Source organism: Notothenia rossii (genome assembly GCF_949606895.1).
Source record: "Notothenia rossii genome assembly, chromosome: 7".
Classification (NCBI taxonomy): Eukaryota; Metazoa; Chordata; class Actinopteri; order Perciformes; family Nototheniidae; genus Notothenia; species Notothenia rossii.
The window spans coordinates 45,644,435-45,668,101 of NC_136905.1; positions in this window are offsets into that span (position 1 = coordinate 45,644,435).

The following is a 23,667-nucleotide window of genomic DNA, read 5'->3' on the forward strand; positions in this document are numbered from 1 at the left end:
TGTTTGTGAATACCAAAGGTGAGTGTAGGGCATGAGGTATGTATCCATAGCATTTACTGTTGGACCCGACTGGTATGTTGGGAGGCCAAGAGATGAGTAGGTGAGGATGTGACCTGGTCGTCTCTCCCGAGTAGACCGTCTCAGTGGGACAGGTGAGTCAGGTTCAGGGTCTTGTACCCGTTCCTCGGGACATGCACGTTGAGGCAACTCTTGCTCATCTTCGTTCTGAGGTACATTGGGGGTTGTCTGCTCATTGTCCTCCTCTAAGTCAGTTTGATGAGAGATTTCCGGTTCATCCTCAAGTTGAAGTTCACCCCTGTCTGAAGAGTACTCTTCTTCACAAAGACCTCTAGCCTGTCCTCCAGTTTCCCGTTGCGCAATGTCCATGTCAGGTAAAGTTTGGAACTCTAACTGTCTCTCTACACCAGAGTTCCTGGTAGTCTTTCCAAACATCTCCTCAGAAGGCTGTTGTTCCAACACTGGTCTCTGCTCTCTTCTTAACATAATTGGTCTCTTTGGAGTACCTGTTATGATAGGCCTAGCCCGATTTGCTGGTACCCGCAACCAGTAACCTCCTGTTGACTCATCCTCTGAATCAGATGTCTCAGCATTTTGGTCTCTCACATCCCTTTGTCTCCTTGGATGGCTTCCTTGCTTCTGTGATGGCTTTGGGGTTGGTTTGACTAACTGTGGTGGGAATTCCACTGGCAAGTCATTGACAAGCAGAAGCAGGTTTCTGTGCAGGGTTCTGATTTTCCCTTTTGCATCACTTTCTGGATGGACGACATATACTGGGTTATCTGAAACCTGTTCCTTTACCACATATATCCTCTTCTCCCAATAGGAACGCAACTTACCAGGCCCTCCGCGCTCACTTAGGTTCCTGACTAACACTCTATCCCCTTGCTTCAGAACCACTCCCCTCGCCTTCTGATCATAATAGGACTTGCCCTTTGCACTAGACGCCAGACTGTTATCAGTAGCAATCCGATATGCTTCTGTCATCCTGTCGCGCCATTTCTCAGCATATCCTTTGTGTGTTACTGGATCTGTCTCCTCTGATAGGCCGAATAGGAGATCCACAGGGAGACGAGGTTGACGACCATAGAGCAGAAAGTGAGGCGAATAACTGGTCGATTCGTGACGTGTGCAGTTATATGCGTGTATAACCTGTGGAAGATGTTCTTTCCATGTCTCTTTTTCTTTGTCTGTCAGCGTTCGCAGCATCTGTAACAGAGTTCGGTTGAACCGCTCAGCTGGATTACTTTGTGGGTGGTAAGGAGATGTTCGAGAGTGACCTACTCCAGCTAGCTGCCCGAGTGTTCGAAAGAGATCATTCTCGAATTCTCTTCCTTGATCATGGTGCAGTTTGTTGGGGAACCCAAAACGGGGTATAAAGTCATTATAAATCCGCTCTGCTGCTGTCCGTCCGGATTTATTTTTGGTTGCATAGGCCTGTGCGAACCTTGTGAAGTGGTCGACTACCACCAAGATATATTCATAGCCTCCTTTACTTTTCTCAAGGTGCAAGTAGTCAATGCAGACCAGTTCCAGGGGTGAGTTAGACTTCATGCTGCTCATTGGTGCACGCACATGGACCGTTGGTTTCTTCTGTTTAATGCAACAGCATTTCTTTGTCACATAATCCTCTATGAATCTTTTCATATGAGGCCAGTAAAACCTTTCTCTGGCTAGTTGAATGACTCTCTCTGTGCCTACATGTCCCATGTTATCATGAAGGTGCTTCAAGACAAAAGACTGATATTTCAGAGGTAGGACAAGCTGTTTTCTCTCTGGTGTCCGCCGATATAGGATTCCATCTTCAAGGTGTAGACGGTTCCACTCGTGGAGAAGCTTACACGCGGTTCCCTTGACTGACCTCCTCATATCATCTGAAAGTTTATCACTAACTTCTTTTAGCCTTACGATCTCTCCAATCGTTTGGTCTTCCCTTTGGGCTTGAACCAACTCATTGTGACTTATTTCCTGTAGAGGTGTGCACGGCTGTGGGATAACATCAAGGGAGGAGGCAGAGAGGGCAGCTACCCAGGCAACATCTTTTCTCTGAGCTGCTTGACCTCCTTCCCAGGTTGCACTCACCACATCTTGCGACAACTCTTCTGTGCACGTTGACATGTAGTGGTCAATATCAAGAGGGATACGGGACAGTGTATCCGCATCAATGTTCATTCTTCCAGGTCTGTACTTAATGTTAAAGCGGAAGTCTGACAACTCCCCCACCCAACGGTGACCGACCGCATTGAGTTTGGCCGTGCTCATAACATAAGTAAGTGGATTGTTGTCAGTGTAGATGGTGAAGTGAGGAGCATAAAAGAGGTAATCTCTAAACTTCTCACACACTGCCCACTTTAGCGCAAGGAACTCTAATTTGCCGCTGTGCAAATGATAATTCCTTTCAGCCGGTGTCAAGGTTCGTGACCCATAGCCAATGACTCGCAGCTTTTCGTCCTGCTGTTGGTAAAGAACTGCTCCCAGTCCTTGCTCCGATGCATCGGTATGCAAGACAAATGGCATGTCAAAGTCGGGGTATCCGAGAACTGGAGGATGAGTTAACATGTCAACCAGTTCCTCAAGTGTAGTCTGATGCACAGCAGTCCACTCTATAGGCGCCCTGGATGACAGCTGGGGGCCTTTAGCTTTGATCTGTCGAGCTTGTGTTGAGACTTTCACTTGGAGCAACTCGTATAATGGCTTTGCTATCTTTGAGAAGTCTTGTATGTACGACCTGTAGTAACTGAGAAAGCCGAGGACTCTTCTCAGGTCACCTACGGTCTTCGGTGTTTTCGCTTTCAGGGCCAGTACAGCTTCTAGATCTTTGGGGTCGACTCGAACACCCTCACCAGAGACCAGGCGTCCGACATAGCGAACTTCTCCCCTGAACACCTCACACTTCTCAGGGCGGAGCTTCACTCCCTGACTCTGTATCGCTTGGAGCACTTTCCGAACCACCTCCACATGATTTTCAAAGGTCTGGGAGTAACACAGGATGTCGTCCAGGTAAGGTATACAGCACTCATCTCTCAAAGAACTCAACATCTCCTCCATACTCCTCTGAAAAGCTGCTGGTGCATTCGTAAGACCAAACGGGATTCTCACCCACTCATAAAGCCCCCAGGGTGTGATGAAGGCGGTCAGATGGCATGAACCTTCAGCCACAAAACCCTGGTGGTATGCCTTACCCTGGTCAAGGATGCTGAACCAAGAGTATCCCCCCAAGGTGTCCAGTAGGTCCCGTATCCGAGGCAGTGGGTGTCGGTCTGGTACAGTTTTCTGATTGAGCAGGCGATAGTCTATACAAAGGCGCAAAGAGCCATCTTTCTTCCGCACGCACACAACAGGGGCAGAATAGGAAGACTTGGATTTAACAATCCATCCCTTCACCAGTAGGTCTTGAATATATTCTTTGACCTCCCTCAACAGCGGCTTTGGTATGGAAGTATACGTCCTTTGCACTGGAATATCGTCCTTCAGATTTATCACCATTTGTAGGCTAGGGTTACAGCCAATGTCATTTCCGTCCCTCGCAAAAGCCTTTGATTCTTCGTACAACATTCTCTTGGCAATCTCTTGTTGTTCCTCCTCCAAGTGACTGAGGTCCACTGGGGGGTGCCACAGGGGTGGAATCGGCTCAGCTTTTTGGATTGGTTCAAGGGGTTGAGTTGAGACCTCATTGACTGTTGTAGTACATGTTGTCTTGTCAGGAGATTCAGCATCCACAAACCTTTCAATGTGCTGCAATACGCCCAGGGCTGTCTTGCGTGGTAAGGTGACATCATGTTTGGTGTTATTGCCTACTGCAATTGTGACATAAGGCTTTGCAGGGTTCTGTATCTCAAACAAACCTGTCCCTAAATCCAGCTGCGATAATTGATGACTGTCTTCATCAGCTTCAAACAACACCAGACGATCAGAGGGGTTCAGGGTTTGGGGAACACGACACCTCACCCAGGTGACTTGACCAGCCGGAATGACGATGTCATTTACACCTGTTCTTAGGCGTCCCTGCGACACACTTGGTTCAACTGCCTGAATAAAGCTCACAATTGCTTCGGCTTTCTCCACCGGAACACTGATGGCATCACGAAGCAGTTTAACCAGAGTGCATATCAATCGTTCTGGCTGCCCCTCAATGATTTCCTCCAAAACATTAAAACCAACCAATGGTCTCTCCATGGTCAAGCTTGTGACTAGGAATGGAACACTGATGGAAAGACTGGGTTCTTCATTTCCTGGCAGGTTGGTCATAATGGCTACCCAGCCATCAAACGGAATAAGCTCGCCATTAACTGCATACACCTTTAGCTCGTCCAGATCCTCGATAATCTCCGATATTGGTCGAACATCAAGATTAGGCAGATATTGTTCTTTCCAGGCTCGGCTTATGATACTGACTTGAGCACCGGAGTCAAGCAATGCAGTCACTGCCAATCCGTTTAGATTACACTGTATTAGCGATTTTTTTCCTATCAGCTTGGCAACAGTTCTACGTTTCACCCCTGGTGAACCAAAAGAAAACTGAGTCGAGGATTCATCTTGCTGGTAACTATTCTGTGCACTAGCTACTTCAACTGTTTTGCCCTCACAACTGGTTTGCGCTTTTGCCTCACCAGAATGTTCAGCTTGGGGTCGTATTGTGGATCCGATCACTGGCAACCCCGCTGCAGTGACCGGCTTGAGTTTCCCTGACTCTCTTGTCTCTTTAAACAGCCCACAGCCCTGTGTCCTCCATCCCCACAATAGAAACAGTGGTTACAATCTGGCCGGTTTTGTTCGACACATTTTGAACAACCAAAAGGTTTCTCTCTCCTGGGTCTCACTCTGTTTTGAGAGTATTGATTATGGTTAATCATGTCTGCCGGATGTGGCTGCTTTTGTTGTCTCATAGCCTCAACCATGCTGGTTAGCTCATCTACCTTAGCTGCAAGCTCTTTTATTGGGTCTGTTTTTGTTTTGTGTGCTGTGCTCTCTTGTTTGTTGCCACACTCTTGGACTGTGTTAAGCTCAAGTTGTGCGCTATGAGCACTAGTTGTTGCCTGCCGACGAGAAGGACCTATCCTCTTCTGTCTCTCACTCTCCTCACTGGTGATTCTCATTACATGGCGTAATATTGTTTCATCACTCACCTCACCACTTGACAGAAGAGGCTTTAGTTCTCTGCGTACATCACTGTGTTTATATCCAAGTCCCTGCAAGACCGTATGTAGAAACACATCTTGAACAGTAGCTGGACTGTATTTAATGCCTGCGTCTGACAGTTTGGAGGTGAATAGGACACGTTGCTTTAACCCTATCACTCGGTAGAGAAACTGTTGTGGTGTTTCATTATCATCCTGTCTAGCACACATTAATTCTTGGAATAACTCCGTACTGTTTTTCTCTCTTAAGTGGGCCTGGAGAAAGCCTTTGAGCTCCATCACTGTCAGGTCATCCTTATTTATTAGCATGTCTTTGAAAGTTCCAGGTTTTATGATTCGGAGCACACCACGAACTATGTCTCCGTCATGGACACCTTCTCTAATCCCTTCCTCGATTTGCTTACAGACATTGTTATAGCTTATGTCCGAAGAATGATCACCAACCTGACCCCCTTGCACCTTAAACTCCCTCCTCTGGAGGTAGGAGAGCTCTCTTAAGGAGATCATTGTCTCAGGGCCGGACTGGGCAGCAGACTGAGCTGTTGAGTGTGGGCTGTTATGAGACTTATTAGTGTGTGCTGGTGACAGTGGGGTTGGTTCTAGTGTCTGTGTTGCAGGTGCCAAAATGCTTTGTCTTAACCTTTTGCCCAGGTCTTCATAGCTATTGAGCATTTCCAGTAACCCAGTATTTGTGTTATCACCTACAGCATTAAAACTGACTGGAGAAGCGGTGAGATCTGTCTCAGCTTCAGATATCTGCTTAGTGTTGTTACCTGTGTTTATCTCTAAGTGTGGTTCTACATGTGGCAAACCCGGTACACTTACTTCTCTGTCTTTCACAATGTCATCAATAGCATCTTTCAACATCAACAAGTGAGCCATCCCACTATCTTCTGACTCAAGCAAGTGCTTACTGTGCATAAATAAACTGATGTAGTTGAAGCAGCCTTCATCGTCTCCCTCCTCGAGCTCAGACGGTTCCTGGCCTGGCACTGGACCCACTTCCTTGGCAATGTGGAGGAGTTCTTTTGCTGACAAGGAGAGTAGGCTTCTTCTGATGTCCCACACCAGACTTTTCCTTTGGCTCTCCGACATGACAGCAGCTCTTCCAATTCACTCACGATGGATCGCTCAGTTCAGCAACGGTTCCACGTCTGCTCCAGCTTACAGCTCTCTGCTCGCATCAGCTCTGGTATTGGTCCTAGAAGTCATTAATGGATCGGCTCCCGACCAGTAGGTGGCGCCGATCCCGGACGAGCCCCCAAGAACTGTTACGGGTCCCCAATATGAGGACCACAGTAACAGTGATGATACCTGTATGGTGCAGGTGAAACAGAAGTAATGAGGACACGTTGTGTTCGGTTTCCTTCCAGATTACTTCTGCGGTTGTTTTATTACACAAAATCATATAAACATATTACTTATCTTATACATTTCAGTTTCGACTTACATTCCTTGATAACCATTCACATACCTTCACTCTGTCTGTATGTTATTCTTTTATGTGATAAACACATATTTCGAATTGAATTTCACATTCAATAACACTTGTTGTACCTTAAATACATTTGTATACAGTATTAACCTGTATTTAATACTACTCTTCTTTTTACTTTCACTTAAAAGTAGTATTTCATGACCCCTCTAACCTGTCATGTTGACTATTTACCTTCTGCCATTAATGGCAGGTCACTAAAATGCATTACTGAAACATATTTAAGTGTAACAAACAACCTTACTCTTTTATCAACAGTAACTAACTTATAACCCTTACAAAGTACATATTTATTACAAACTCACAATCACTATACATGCATGTAAATACTCAGTGTGTGGGAGCCTTCAGATATACTGACAAACTTGTTTCCTTACTGCGTCAGATCACGTTGTCCCCAAAATGGCGCCGTACCGGGGAAGCTAGGCTAATACACACACACTATATAACAGTTTTACACATGTAAACAGCGCTACAAAGTCTTCAACTGTTAGCGGGCCATTACATATTATCTTTGCAAACCTTATGGGGGATTCATTGTGATTTATGCACAGTTTACCAACCTGTATGGTGCAGGTGAAACAGAAGTAATGAGGACACGTTGTGTTCGGTTTCCTTCCAGATTACTTCTGAGGAAACCCCGGGAACGTCCGTCGCTTTAATCGGTACCCCGGAACCATTGAATCAAACACAAACGTTCCGCCTCACTACTCACTGCATCTATCAACCCCGTTAATGACATGAAAATAACAGATGTACAAAATAAATGCATGTTCTAACTCTAAATAATAATAATAATTATATTAATGTGGTCACACATCCCAGGGGTGCCACATTAACAATACTTACAAAGAATTTTATTATCATTACACTGGAGAAACCGACTTATTGTGGCAGCAGAACGTGAACATGCTGCCTGCATTTAAGGACGATAGCGTAGTCAATGCTTTAGGGACAAGGAAATGATTTGTTTAAATATCAGATATGACGTTATGTGTGCTTCTGTGACAATTAAGCTTATTCATTGCATTACATTTCTTAAATATCTTTGTCTTTTACTCTTACGTGTGTGTTACAAATGAATGTGAATATGGCATAGGACATATATTTAATTTGACTGTCTCGTGAAAAACTATTCCAAAGTAACAGTAAAATAAAAAGGACCCCAACTATACAATAATACACAATCCAACTGATAACATGCAGTAAGTATTGGATCTTACGTTTTGTTCAGCCGGATAATATCCACATGTCTACCCTACTTTTATAATTTTTGAATCATAAATCTAATCGATAGATTTATGATCGATAGATTTATGATTCGAACATTTTATAATTTTCAAGCTATTTTTCCAAAATCCTATGGAGAAATTGTATTGGTTTTTGTCGAAGGAACCAGAAGGGGTTTAGGACGCGTCACTGTGGCACTCTATAAAGTAGCAGCTGAACACCAAGTGAATGTATTACTTAAGTAAAAGTAGCAATATTACAATATTACATTTTAATCATTTCTCTCTTTTCATCATTAGGCACATTACATTTCTGTTCTATTTCTTCTAAAAATATCTTCTGAGATAAGTGTCTTCCGCTAATTGCTCTGTGACTAGCCAAAGTTGGCCAATGTAACATTCACATGCAGTGGTGTAAAGTAACTAAGTACATTTATTCAAGTACTGTACCTAAAGGTGGGGTAGGTAATTCACTTCAGAAACACTTTTTGTTATATTCCATGGAATGCTCTTAACATCCCGATAGCAATGAATACATTAAATGCTTTGACAATAAATACATAAAAAGCGGAAGCTGTGGCGCTGTAAAAAGCACGACCAATTATTTTAGCCGGCCCGGCAAAAGTAACTGGATGGCCTACCTGCCTGTCAGCCTTCATCTCGTGCACAAACGTATCTCGTGCCCTCATTGGTCATGTGCGCGTTCAAGGATGCTGGAGGAGGGGCTCTGTAAGGAACTCTGAAAGAAGGGGCAGATTTTTCTCGGCTGCGTACTTTCAAATTCTAGCGCACTCGAGCTGGTTTCTCCATTCTTACCTACCCTACCATTAACCCTCTGGAGTCGGGGATGTTCTCTAATTTGTTGTCTCTTTAAGTAAACTTTGGAGGTACATATACTTTACTTGAGTGAGTATTTACATTTTTTGCTACTTTGTTCTTCTTGTCCTCTACGATTCAGAAGTAAATGTTGTACTTTACTCCACTAGATGTATTACCTTACAATTTTGGACTAACGATAAAACATATGATCAACACTTAAATCAGACTTTAGTTACATCTGGATTAAATTCATATGGTACCCAGCAGTAAATAAAGTAATTCAAATGTGTTCCCGCCTTACCAGCTTGATAAACACATTTATGCACCAATTGGTTTTGGATTTCTGACTTCAGTGTATTGATAGAATAACTCACCCTTTCAATATCAGTCAAGATCAAAGGTCATACAACCATATCATTGACCTAGTTTCAGTATTATGTCTATAAAAACTTGAATATCTGCAGTCTGATTTTCTTTTGGGAAATGTCCAAGTTAATGGCCTTTCTATTGTGACCCAAATGAGTGGCAATGAGTGGCAATTACCCTAGTTAGATGTTCCACAGACAGCGCTGTGTTGCAGTTTGAAGTTTAAGAATGCTTAGATTTTAAATTGTCAAGGTATTTTCATCTGAGCCTACAATTGGTGCTACATTTTTTTTTTCTCACCTACATCCTGGTGTGCTGATCAAATTCTTGTATCATTTCATCAGGCCTTGCATCAGATATGGCCTAGTTGATCCTGAACCTTCGGTCCCATGGTGTTGTTTCCCAATTGTATATTTTTTCAAACTATCCTTACTTGCGAGCATTCGAGGGCCAGATCTGAAGGCAGACACACTGCAGACAGCTAGATTCATATTTGTCCCAACATCTATATATTTTTATTCGATTTTATGCATATTTTCTGTCTTTCATTTGAAAATGTTAAACTCACAATCAAGTGCCTCTGCGGGCTCTACATCATTGGGCCCTCCCACTGATTCAGGACAAGCTTTGAATTAAAAAGAACATCTGAATCACATTGACTCAACAATGTTGTAATACTGAGATCATTGCAAGTCCTCTGCTTCCAAATGCAATAGACAATATACAACAACACGGCACTCGATCAGCTGTTTGGGATTATCGACTAGACCGAGACTTCACGGCCAGAGGCGGCGTTCTTTGTGGCCAGGGATTTTAACAACGCTAACATGAAGAAGGTCCTGCCGAAGTACTATCAACACAACAGCTGCCCGACGCGCGGGGGGAACATACTGGACCATGTTTATTCCCCTTTTCGACATGGATATAAGCAGAGGCGCGGGAAGGTATTTTGAGTGGGGGTGCTGAGGTGCTTGCCTCCAGTGAACACTATTACGGGCACTATAGAGCACGCACAAAAAAACTCCCCACACGCAAACACACAGTAAACCCGCGACTGTTACAATGAAGGCTCGATAATCAGCTCACGGCATATAGGCAGGGGGAAAGTGCTATTTTTTACGAATGGGGAGCATACCTCACCTCCTCTAGGGGGGTCCGGGGGGATGCTCCCCCGGGAAGATATTTTTAAAATATTGAAGTTAAAAGCATCAATCTGGTGCACTTTGAGAGCAACATTAAGAGATATGGATACATCTCTCAACACCCAGATGAAACACAACTGTAAGCAGATGTTTTTTTTCTTTATGGATATTTTACAAATAAGTCCCCTTTCAAACTGTATTCTTGTTTTACTGCCATATAGTATTTCATAACTGTTTTTCCTTTATTCTCTTATTTTTTTTATAACTATAATGATCATATGAAGGTGTGCCGCGGAAATAATCTTTTGAATAATTTTTGACCAAACCGTTTGAGACCCACTGAGATAACTTAGACTAAAGTTAACTATCTAAACACTCAGAGAGTCCTTTAGCTCACCTGAGCCTCTCAGTCTGAGAGGAGAGCTCTCCTCCAGCTTGTTGTGGAACAAACAGCTCCGTATGTCCGTTAGTGCAGCTAGCTAACCAGATGCTAACAACACGGTCCCTGCTGCTGGCACCCCCCTCTCTCTCTCCCCCTCTCTCACAGAGAGACAGCAAGCGCATTTCGTGGCATCTGCGGGCAGTGGCAAGTACTTCCGGCATCTGCCATGGAGGCCGCTACTCCGTGGTATCTGTGGCAAGTATATGCCACAGATGTGGTATCTGTGGCAAGTATATGCCACAGATGCCACAACTTGCCGTGGCAAGTATATGCCACAACCATGCCACAACTTGCCGTGGCAAGTATATGCCACAACTTATATATGCCACAACTTGCCGTGGCAAGTATATGCCACAACTTGCCGTGGCAAGTAAATGCCACAAGTTAAGAGTTAAGAGAAGGTTTACGGTAGCTGCCAATCGCCTTCCGTGGCAAATGCTGATATTTAAACCCGTATTTATCGCGTAAAATGTCGCTGTTTTGGCATGACTTTATCGGACTGATCTGTACACAAGACTGATGATCTGTTACTGATGGTCCGATCATATTTTTCAAAAAGATTAAACATTATATGTTCTATAGATTTTACTTGGAGAACGTGGTTTGTTAAAAATAAATAAACGTGCTATTTTTATGATAATACTCAAGATATATTATTAGTAAGTTGACATAAAGATCTAACATTGTTGACCAGAGGTGGGAAATAGGCCAACTTGTATACTCAAGCACTGTACTTGTGATTTAGAAATAGCCTACTTGTACTTTAGTTGAGTATGTAAATGGTATGTTACGTAGTAGGTTACTTACCCCACTACAATTCAGGCATTTGCGCATGCTGAATGGGAGTTGCCACAAGATGCCAGAGTTAAGAGAAGTTTTACGGTAGCTGCCACTCGCCTTCCGTGGCAAATGCTGATATTTAAACTCGTATTTATCGTGTAAAATGTCGCTGGACTATCACATGACTGATGTGCGATCTCTATTTTTCAAAAAGATAATAAATTATCATTTATATTCAATTTTACTTGGAATAGCCTACTTGGTTTGCTAAAATAAACAAACGTGCTATATCTATGATAGTAGGCTAAACATAGGCCTATATTGTAATAAAAAAAAAATATTGGCAAGTGAGCGTTGCAACGCAAGCCCTTGGCAATTGTCGCTTCTTGAGGGGAGTTTCCACTGCTTGCTACGATAACCAGGTGTATTGTTACTAGTAAAGACAAATAATTAAAAAATAAATATCTGTATTGACACAGCAACGTGTACAATGGTGTTATTAGACTTGGCTACAGACTTAGGGCAGCTGTAACTGATTGCAGTTGCCACTGCTAGTGAGATGCTAAGATTTATATTTTATAAATGAGGCAAAGGACAGTTATATTTGATTGTACACATGTATAAATGTGTTATTTTAAATCCAGGCATATGTACTTAATTTGTATTATTTTCGTTGTTAATAAACAGATTAATGTCATTGTATCTGTTTTGTTGTTTAATATTTTAATTCTGGTTGAACATTTTTATTTAAATGCTTCAGATTATTCTTATTAGATATCATGACAGTATATTAAAAATCGAGACACAATGCATTCTTTTTTATCCACCCTTTTATGCGTTTTGAAACTGGCGAACAATTTATATTGTTCGAGTTCTTGACAGAACGCTGAGTCATGCTCATCCGTCTCCCCTTGCCAGCTTTTCAGTGCTTGTAGGCTTTGCGCTTGGTTGTCCTTATCCTTATAGCACAAGTAGGCTATTTCTAAATCACAAGTACAGTAGGCTACTTGAGTATACAAGTTAGCCTATTTCCCACCTCTGGTCAACAATGTTAGATCTTTATGTCAACTTACTAATGGCACGTTTATTTATTTTAACAAACCACGTTCTCCAAATAAAATCTATAGAACATATAATGTTTAATCTTTTTGAAAAATAGAGATCGGACCATCAGTAACAGATCATCAGTCTTGTGTACAGATCAGTCCGATAAAGTCATGCCAAAACAGCGACATTTTACGCGATAAATACGGGTTTAAATATCAGCATTTGCCACGGAAGGCGAGTGGCAGCTACCATAAACCTTCTCTTAACTTGTGGCATTTACTTGCCACGGCAAGTTGTGGCATGTACTTGCCACGGCAAGTTGTGGCATGGTTGTGGCATATAGTTGCCACGGCAAGTTGTGGCATATACTTGCCACAGATACCACATCTGTGGCATATACTTGCCACAGATACCACGGAGTAGCGGCCTCTGTGGCAGATGCCGGAAGTACTTGCCACTGCCTGCAGATGCCACGAAATGAGCCAGGCCCTACTGCTCTCACACACACTAAATGCGCTATTTCCGCACACACACAGAGCCACGAGCTTGAATGACAAAAGCACACTTTTATTTCCATGCAACTCTCTGATTGGTCTGGTGTCTTGCCTCTGTTGCATTCACTGAACACGGGAAATTACAGTCCTACCGTCCTTTCTAGTGTCTTGATGAGGTTCACGTAAAGCACGGTTAATGTATTATATTATTGAGGTAAAATTGTCCGGGGCTACAGAAAAAACATTCGGGGCAGGCCAAAATATTATTTCACCAACAATGTGGAATTTATTGGTTACATATTACACAGATTATGCACAGCGGGAGCAGCAATAACCGTCAAAATAATAATTCAGACAGGGGAGCTCCGCACCCCCTGCCTGCCGCTAGGGGGTGCTGCAGCGCCCTCAGCACCCCCCTTCCCGCGCCCATGGATATAAGGCTCTCCCTCGCCCTCCCTTCGGCAAATCAGTCCACATCTCACTGCTGCTGCTGCCTGCTTACAAGCAGAAACTTAAAAGGGAAAGTCCGGTAACAAGCACAGTACAGCAGGGGCGGACTGGCCATCTGTAGAATCTGGAGAACCACAGAACGGCCGGTCGTCAAGGGCCGTTGACGGCCGGCCGGCCGGCCCTTTAAACATTTTTTGTTTAACGTCATCCTTTAAGTTGCGCTGACGGCCGACAGAGGGCAACAGCGGCCGCTAATGCAGTTGTGTGGTTCTTATCTGTCAAATAATCACACACGAAGAAGAAAAAAGACCGGCCACACGAAGAGAAGGGATTAGACGCCGCGGCAGACAGGGAGAATGAAAAAACATGGATAAAAATCAAAGAAAAATCAAAGAAAAAGGTGGGGCCGAGAAGGCAAGAGAAAAAAAGGTGAAGTCACTCGCAGGTGAAGCATATAAATGTCGCAAATTGACAGACCTTTTTGGCAGCAGTGCTGCTACAAGCACTATCAGCAGCAGCTTAGAACAAGTGCAAGATGATGAAGAGAATGATGAGGGTGCGAGTTCAGATATACAGCCAGCCTCCTGCGTTCATGATGAGGGACAGAGTTGAGCTGGTGGAAGAACCAGCTCAACTGGCACATACAAATGCAGGGCAAGAGCAAGAGGTGGGTGAGAATTATCCCTTGAACTCAGTGGCATTTCCTCCTGGAGGCCTAGGGAAGCCATGCTTCCCCTGTTTTTTTGGATTGTAGTTATCATTTTAATAAATAAATAAAAACACTTAGTTTAGTTTCGGAAATTATTCTGCCGGCCCATCTCTCCCCCATTCTCATTGAGTATTTTACAAAGAGTGAAACAGCGCCCCTCTAGAAGTTATGGTGAAACAGTAGATTGCACTCTCTGTTGCGAGAGGAGGCTAGCCGAAATTGGCTTCCCTTGGTGAAAAAAATCGAGGGATTGACCAATCACATGAGGCTCACGTCATGCCTCACAATCCAATCAAATCTCATCAACTTCAGTTCGTACTGTAACTGTAACTGTAACATCTGTACTGTAACATCACCGCCCTTAAAAAGTAGCAAGCAACTGAAGCAAGTGCAATTATGGAGGATGGAGATTTGGAGTATTTCATCAAAAATAATTGTACTAAACTTCCGCTACAGCAGCAACTAAAAATGAAATCTGATGACAGGCCAATGCCCAAACTGGAGCTGTGTACAGGGAGGAAAAAAGGAGCGAATCGGACGTAAAACTTTAAATAATAAACAGCGGATTTCTAACATTTGACATTTCATGTGGCCGGACTGGGTCAGTTTCCAGGGCTGAATTTTAGTCCCAGTCCGCCCCTGCAGTACAGCGATGGAGTGAGGAGTCAGATTCTGCACTGCAGGATTGCTTTGCATCTACGGATTGGAGTGTGTTTGAGGACAACAACATCAACACACACACGGCCATCTGCTACATTGGGAAATGCATCGATGACGTGGTACCGAAGGTTTCTGTACGAACATTCCCGAATCAAAAGCCCTGGATAAACGGCGAGGTGCGTGGCAAGCTTAAAGCGCAAACTATCACGCACAGAGCTGGAGATTTAGAGGAGTACAGGAGTTCTAGGTATGAACTCCGGAGAGCAATTAGCAGTGCAAAGAGACAATACAAAGAGAAGGTGGAATCTGACTTCAAAGGCTGTAACACCCAGAACATGTGGGCGGGACTAAGAACAATGACAGATTACAAAGGAGCAGCGGGGGGTGCTGCGGGAGTGTCTACGTGCGCATCTCTCCTAGATGAGCTGAACAGTTTTTTTGCACGATTTGAGAGCAGCCAGAATGGGGGTGCAGAGATGGATCAGGAGCCCTGCCCTTTTGTTTTAAACAGGGCAGATGTGTGTAAATCCTTTAAAAGGGTTAACCCAAACAAGGCTCCTGGATCCCTGGCCGTGTTCTCAGGGTGTGTGCAGGTCAGCTGGCAGAGGTGTTCACAGACATCTTCAACAGGTCCCTGCTGCAGTCTGTAGTCCCCACATGTTTGAAACACTCCACCATCGTTCCTGTCCCCAAAAAGACAAAAATCACCAGCCTCGACGACTACCGCCCAGTAGCACTCACCTCCGTCATGATGAAGTGCTTTGAGCGGTTAGTCAAAACATCCATCACCTCCTCCCTCCCTGACTCTCTGGACCCCCAGCAGTTTGCCTACAGAGCAAACAGGTCCACAGACGACGCCATAGCCCTCACCATCCACACTGCCCTCTCACACCTGGACCAGAGGAACACATGTGACATTGCTGTTCATTGGCCTCCAATACCATTGTGCCCTCCAAGCTGGTCATCAAGCTCAGAGACCCGGGGCTCAACAGCGCCCTCTGTGGCTGGATCCTGAACTTTCTGACGGGCAGACCCCAGGCAGTGCGGGTGGGAAACATCACATCCTCCACCCTGATCCTCAACACCGGAGCCCCTCAAGGCTGCGTGCTCAGCCCTCTCCTCTACTGCCTGTTCACACAAGACTGCGTGGCCACACACAGCTCCAACACCATCGTGAAGTTTGCTGACGACACGACCTTCATCACAGATCACAGACGGCGACGAGACGACGTACAGATTGGAGGTCGAAAACCTGACATCTTGGTGCCAGGATAACAACCTCCATCTCAACGTTAGCAAAACCAAGGAGCTGATTGTGGATTACAGGAAGCAGCAGAGAGAGGGACAAGACCCCATTGCCATCAATGGGACTACGTGGAGAGAGTCAGCAGCTTCAGGTTCCTCGGTGTCCATATCACTGAGGACCTGACATGGACTCTTCACACCACCACCATCACCAAAAAAGCTTGACAGCGGCTCTTCTTCCTCTGCAGGCTGAGAAGGTTCAACATGGACTCCAGGATACTCTGCAACTTCTACAGGTGCACCATAGAGAGGATCCTGAACTTCTACAGGTGCACCATAGAGAGTATCCTGACTGGCTGCATCACGGCCTGGTACAGCAGCTGCACTGCCCTCAATCGTAAGGCTTTACAGAGGGTGGTGAAAACTGCGTAGAAGATCACCAGGACGGAGCTGCCATCCATGGAGGACCTTTACTCCCAGTGGCTCAGGAAAAAATCCCTCCGGATTATAAAAGACCCCCATCACCCCAGCCACAAACTGTTCAGTGTGCTGCCGTCTGGCAGGCGCTACCGCAGCATCAGGACAAAAACTACCAGATTCAGAGACAGTTTTTTTCCACAGGCCATAAGACTGTTAAACACCTGAACTGTTGTAACAACATCCATGACATTCATCTGCTACTTAGTAATTATGTATCTATTTATCTAATATATCATTCCAATAGCTTGCATAATAGACTCTTATTTCACTAATTCACTTTTTTAAAACTATTTTTCTTTTTGTATTTACTTTTTAATATTTACTTGCACTATATTTTTCTGTTTTTCTGTATTATTGTGTTGCACTGTCGGAGAAGCCTGTGACCTAAGATTTTCATCAACATAACTACTCTGTAGCTATGTTCGTATGACAAATAAAGAACCTTGAACCCTTGAACATTAAAGGGCAGCATGACACTCTGATTAAGCTTTATTTAAACAAATATTATTTTCTTAGCATTCTATAAGAGGGAAACTATTTGCATTTTGAGCTTAAAGGGGTATGTAATTTATTTCAGAAACACTTGTTATATTCCTTGGAATGCTCTTAACATCCCGATAGCAATGAATATGTTAAATGCTTTGACAATAAATACATAAAATATATTCATATGTGGAAGCCGTGACGCTGTAAAAAGTAGGACCAATCATCTGAGCCGGTGTGGGTACCATATGATTTCGCTTACCAATGAAGTCACGCATTGGCTGTACGGCAACTCAAGAGGACCATCATACATGGTCAAATTCCGAACATTTAAACATAGCCTACACTTCATTCTTTACTTTGTCCGTTATTATATGTAGAAGATATTACTTTTTTCTCCGTCATGTTGTTTCCATAGCAACAAATTCAAACAGGAAGTTAACCTAAATTACATTTAAGACACTGCAACGAAAGTAACAAAAACAATGTAAAATCCTTTTCCGTTTCACAGAACACAAATTGGGTTATTTACATAATTATGTTTACACTGTCGATTGTTATTTTTTAACATTTCAAACGTAAAAAATAACAATCGACATTAATCTGAACGACGGAGGTGATTTATTATTCATATTTCAGTAAAAACAAGGCCTCACTGATCATCTACTCTCTGAGACGATTCCAGGGATCTAGCACCAGGGAAAGTGGACAAAAGTGCCCGAGAAAAGCCTCTTAATTTACCCAGGGCCTAGTGCTTGGCTTTGGGCATGAAAAATCAGGAAACTCCCCTGAGTATTTTATTAAATATCTCAACTTTGGAGAAGAGTTGGGGGACATACGACACATCAAATCACATCTACAGATCAAGACGAAGCGAATGGACTACTATTGGAGTGCTCCCATACTCCTAGCGTGTGAAAATGTTTGTGAAAAACGTGTGCAAAGTCCCCGAAAACGGAGCAGTGGCTGTGATGCTAGCTTTGCGGCTAGCGGTTAGCATTTTCAATGGAAATATACATCGAAACATCATGTTTCAGTAAAAACAAGGCCCCACTGATCATCTACTCTCTGAGACGATTCCAGGGATGCCTGACTTGAGTTTCTCAATGATCAGACAACCCCACTATACTCTAGACCAGTGGTTCCCAAACTTTTTGGGCCCAAGGCACACCAAAGGACAAGTAAAAATCTCAAGGCACACCTACCCTAAAATAGCCCTTATAACACGTGTTATCACTCATATCATGTAAAATATCTGTAAATGAGCATACTTATTTACTAATGGCAAATAAAATGTGACAAAGACAACTATATTACTCATGAAATATTTATTAACGAAAAATTTTTTTAATTAATTTATAAATATAAATATATATATATATATTATATACATATATATATAATATATATATTATATAATTTATTAAACTTTAGCAAATTAGGCTTCATCAAAGCAGCAACACACTCATTTAAACCAGACAGGTCACAAAATTAAAAATGAGGCAACGGAAACTCAGCAGAAACTCAGCACAGAGAACTGTCAATGCAAGGAAACATGGTCCTGAACTACAAATTATGAATATAACATTTCACCAATCAGCATTGAAACATGTGCTATTTTAAAATGTGCCTATTTACAGATTAATGGGATACATGTGCCTGTCGGGGCGCGCAGATTTTTTTAATCCTCGGTGGCACTGAAGAGAGGGCAACTCGCAAGTCCTGTTCAACAGACAGCCGTGACCTGCTGTTGTTCTTCATATAAGTCAGAGTAGAGAACGCCAGCTCACACAGGTAGGTAGTGGGAAAATGAAGTAGTTGCTCAATCGCGTGGTGGGAGATGCTTGGGTACTCCGATGCAGAAGCCAACCAAAACTGATCCAGTTGGAGCTCACTGAATTTGAGTTTCAGTGTGCGGTCCACACGGAGCTCTGCGCACTCCTCTCTCTCTTTCATGGAGAGCTTCTCTGTGGAGGATTCCTGGTGGAATGGGTCTTGGATCCAGTCATAGTCCTCGATGTCAGCCACACGTGGAAAATACTGCTCAAACCTCTCTTTTAAGGTCTGAAGGTGTTCCGCATACACAGCGCGCTCCTTAGCTGCCTGCGGCGCAGCTGATGTCAGCGGGAACATGTCCATGGAGCCCTGCTCCAAAGCCTCCTGCCACAGGAGAAGTTTGCCCATAAACCCCCGAATCTTATCTGTGGACGATAAAATGTTTTCCCTGAAGCTTGGCGTTTAACTCGTTCAGATGCCCAAATATGTCTGCGAGGTAAGCCAGCCTGGCGCACCACCTCTCATCCGCGAGCTTGTCTTTATGTGGGACAGCGTTTTCACCTGAAAACTCCAAAAGCTGTTCCCGAAGCTCATAAAGACGGGATAGGACTTTCCCCCGTGACAGCCAACGTACCTCTGTGTGCAGGATCAGGCTTTGGTGGTCGGCTCCCATCTCGGCGCACAGCTGGGAGAAGAGGCGAGATTTCAGGGGCCTTGATTTTATGTAATTCACCATCTGCACGGCCTGATTCAGCACCTCAGTCAACTCCGGGGGCATGGTTTTGGCAACCAATGCCTCTCGGTGCAGAATGCAGTGGTTTGTCACGATATGTGGGTTTTGTGCCCTCACCTTAGCAATGAATCCTTTCACTCTCCCCGTCATGCTCGCCGCACCATCTGTGCAAAGACCGACGCACATATTCCAGGTCAGACTGTTCTCTTTAAAATAGTCATTAGTTACCCTGAATATTTCCTCTCCCGTGGTGTGGCTTTCCATTTCTTTGCAGAATAAAAATGTCTCTTTGATGGAGTCAGCATCAACATATCTGACGTTTGCCAGAAGTTGGGCAGCCCCACTGATGTCCGTAGATTCATCTATTTGGAGGGAAAATCTGCCGCTCGCCTGCAGTTTCTCTGCCAAATGTTCCTCAATGTCTTCGGACATGTCGTCGATTCTTCTTTTGATCGTATTATCAGACGACGGCACTTTCGATAGCTCATTTGCGGCATCTGGACCCAGCATGACACCTGCAAGTATTTTGCAAGCAGGGAGGATGAGTGTCTCCGCTATTGTGTGAGGCTTCTTCTGCTTTGCAATGAGCTCCGCTAGCATGTAACTCGCCTCCATTGCCTTATCAGACACTTTCACAGAATCCAACAAACGTCCTTGCTGCCTCTGGTTCAGATCCCGCGCTCTTCTGAAGTAGTCCAAGTTACTGTGAACATGGGCGGGATGTTTGGTTTCCAAGTGCCTCTTCAGCTTGCTTGGAACCATGTTAGCATTAGCTAACTTCTCCCGACAGACGACGCACTCGGGCTGAGGATTGTTCACATCCCCGGTCCAAATGAAGCCATAAGACAGATAACTGTCATGGTACTGTCTGCTGACAGTTTTTTTCCTCTTCTCTTTCGGTGGTGGGTTGTCGGCAGTCTCTACACTGGTGGTTGCTGGTTTGCTCCGCACAAGAAAGCGCTGCATTTTCCCGCTTGCTTGTTTCTCAGTTTTAATATTGTCCTTCAGCCTTTGATGTGTCACAGTCTTATAAATCCCACCTGCGCAAGTGCGTTAACAGCGGAATACGGGGTTCTGTGAGGATTATTTTTTAAATAATCGTTTTTAGGTATAGAGTTTGCCTCTGTATTATGAAATGTGTGCATACAAAGTACTGATATAGTAAATAAAAAAATAATTATTTTTGTGTAGTTGTATATTGCAATAATAACGTATGTTTGTCACAAAATCCCACGGCACACCTGGACTTGCCTCACGGCACACCAGTGTGCCGCGGCACACCGTTTGGGAACCACTGCTCTAGACAGCACCCCCGAGCACCCCTGGGTAAATTACCGTACAGCCAATCGCAATGCGTGACGTCATTGTTAAGCGACGGACACCGAACCAAACCCCTAGGAAGTGCGCCGGACTCAGATGAAAATATTTGTGGTGGCCAAACGGCGGTACTACAGTTCCGTTTGGTTTCCAGGCCCGGAAACACTTTTTCCCATTGACTTACATGGGGAAAAAATGGTCTGTAAATCGTTGGATAATTTTTTTTAAACTAAATAAACTACCCAGTATGAACACGTGTATAGCCCTTATTAAAAAAAATCGTTCCCCAAGTTGTAAAAATGTGCTAATAACGTTATTCTGAGAGTTATTTCCCTCTGCATTATGAACGCGCATCTAAACCGCGGGACCGCGGCGCCCGGCACGTTCATGTGATGTGACGTGTTCAGCACTACATGAGTTTTACCTTTACCCATGGCACAATAAGAACGGACCCATATCGTCTTACTGCCAGCCCACGGAGCTGTAATAATGGATATATTGCACATGTTTGCTGTAATTCATCATTTGTAAAATATTATACTACATGGGCTGTATGATGTAAATCTTGTATTAAATAAAGTTAATAGTACCGACGTAGATTAACGTCCCTGTAGCTTCTTATTGCACTTTCAATATACCATTAAAGGAGTTGAACGTTGCTGTTTGCTATTACTATAATACCACGCAGGGATAAGCCAGAGTTTACAACCTTTGCATGTGGGCACAACACGTTTTGACCCAGATTAATTAGCTATACTACCATATGATATCGCCAGAGGAAGTCGTCAGACTTATACATACAGTATATAAATAAAGATATATGTGTCAAAGCTCTAATCAAATTAACATTTGTATTCATTATACTTGTATATGTATATATATATATATGTATATAGTGTAGTGCCTGTCAATTATGTTAAGTTTTGTCATGTTTGTGATCGTCATGTTCATGTTAGTTTAGTTTATGTTCCACCTCCTGTTTTATTTTGTACTCACCTTGTCTCATTCCAGGTCCCTTTACTTCCTGCTCTGGTTCCTTTTCCCGCCATCGTCAGTGTCTGCCCCGCCCCTGATTGTTTCCACCTGTGCCCACTTACCTCATGTATATATTGTCCTGTCTCCCCTTGTTAGTTGTCGGTTCGTCTTGTTCATCGTCCCAAGAAGCCAGATCCAAGCCATTGCTTAAAGAGATTCAGTGTTTTGCCTTTTCCCCTCCATGAGAGCGCTTTACTTTTGTCATTTTGATATTTCCTCTAAAAGAGTGATTTTGTTTTTTGCAAGTAAATATTATTTTTCATGGAGTGAAAGACCTTTCAGATCGCCAGGAGGATTTCCAAACCTCTGTCACGTCACAAGTGAACCATCTGGCTGAACAGCTCCACAGAGTCCTCACTCATCTAGAGGCAACTTCTACAGCTCCGATTCCTGCTACGCCACCTGAAGCCAATCCTGCTGCTAATCAGGCCGAGGTCAGTTTCTCTCCTGTCCCACTGCGATTGGCATCGCCAGAAAAATATTCAGGTGAATCTGGCAACTGCAGAACCTTCCTAGTCCAGTGTGACCTGCATTACAAACTTAACCCAGCCGCGTTTGTGTCAGATGAGGCTAAAATAGCATTTATGGTCTCCCATTTAACTGGCAGAGCTGCCACATGGGCCACGGCGGAGTGGTCAAGAGACTCCAGTATATGTGGATCTTTCATAGCATTCAAAGACACTGAGCAGGATTTTTGATCTTACCTCACCTGCCGCTGAGGCCACCCGTGTCATGCAGCTCAAACAGCACCCACGGCCAGTATTAGATTATGCCATAGAGTTCCGCACCATAGCCATAGACAGTGGCTGGAACACCCCAGCATTAATAGACGCCTTCCGGAATGGACTCTCTGAAACCATCAAAGACCACCTGGCTCCATTAGAACTACCACAAGACCTTGAATCTCTGATTTCCATGTCTATCCGAGTTGATAACCGCCTCAGAGAAAGAGAGAGAGAACGTCGCCGAACTGCAACAAGACATCCCATCCACCAGGGGCGCTCTCTGGATAAGCAGCCTTCATGGGATCCCTTGTTTCACTCTTCATCAGGCCCAGCAGGAACAGCGCTATCACAGGCACCGGAGGAGCCAATGCAGCTCGGGAGAACAAGGATTTCTCCCGAGGAAAGACGGCACCGCCTGCAGGAGGGATGCTGCTTTTACTGTGGCCAATCGGGTCACCAGCAGGCGACATGCCCGGGAAAAGAGCATGCTCACCAACCATGAGGAGGGCGCTGGTGAGCAAGATTTCCTCTGACTATCCTCCTCGCACACTCACCCAGGTTAAAGTCACAGCTAACAGTCAGACACATACTCTGGGGGCGCTAATTGACTCTGGGGCTGATGAAAGCCTCATAGACTGGGGTTTAGCTAAACGCCTTAATATTAAGACTGTCCCTCTCAAGCATCCCGTCAATTCCAGCGCCCTAGATGGCAGACTAATGTGTAAAGTAACTGATTGTACGGAACCCATTCAAGTGACAATTGATAATAATCATGTAGAAATAATGCAGTTTCATCTATTCAATTCAGCACAACATCCACTGATTTTGGGGTTTCCTTGGTTAAAAACACATAACCTACATATTGATTGGTGTTCAGGACAAATTAAGGGATGGGGAGGGACTTGTGAACAGACCTGTAAGTCCAGCTATTTTCTCCACCATGCTGTCACCAAAGCCCCAGTAACCCAACTCAGCTCAGAGACCATGTCCTGTAGAGTCCCACAAACTGTTGCAGTTTCTGATAGAAGCTCAGATTTTCCTGACCTTTCCAAGGTCCCCTCATGCTACCATGACATTAAAGAGG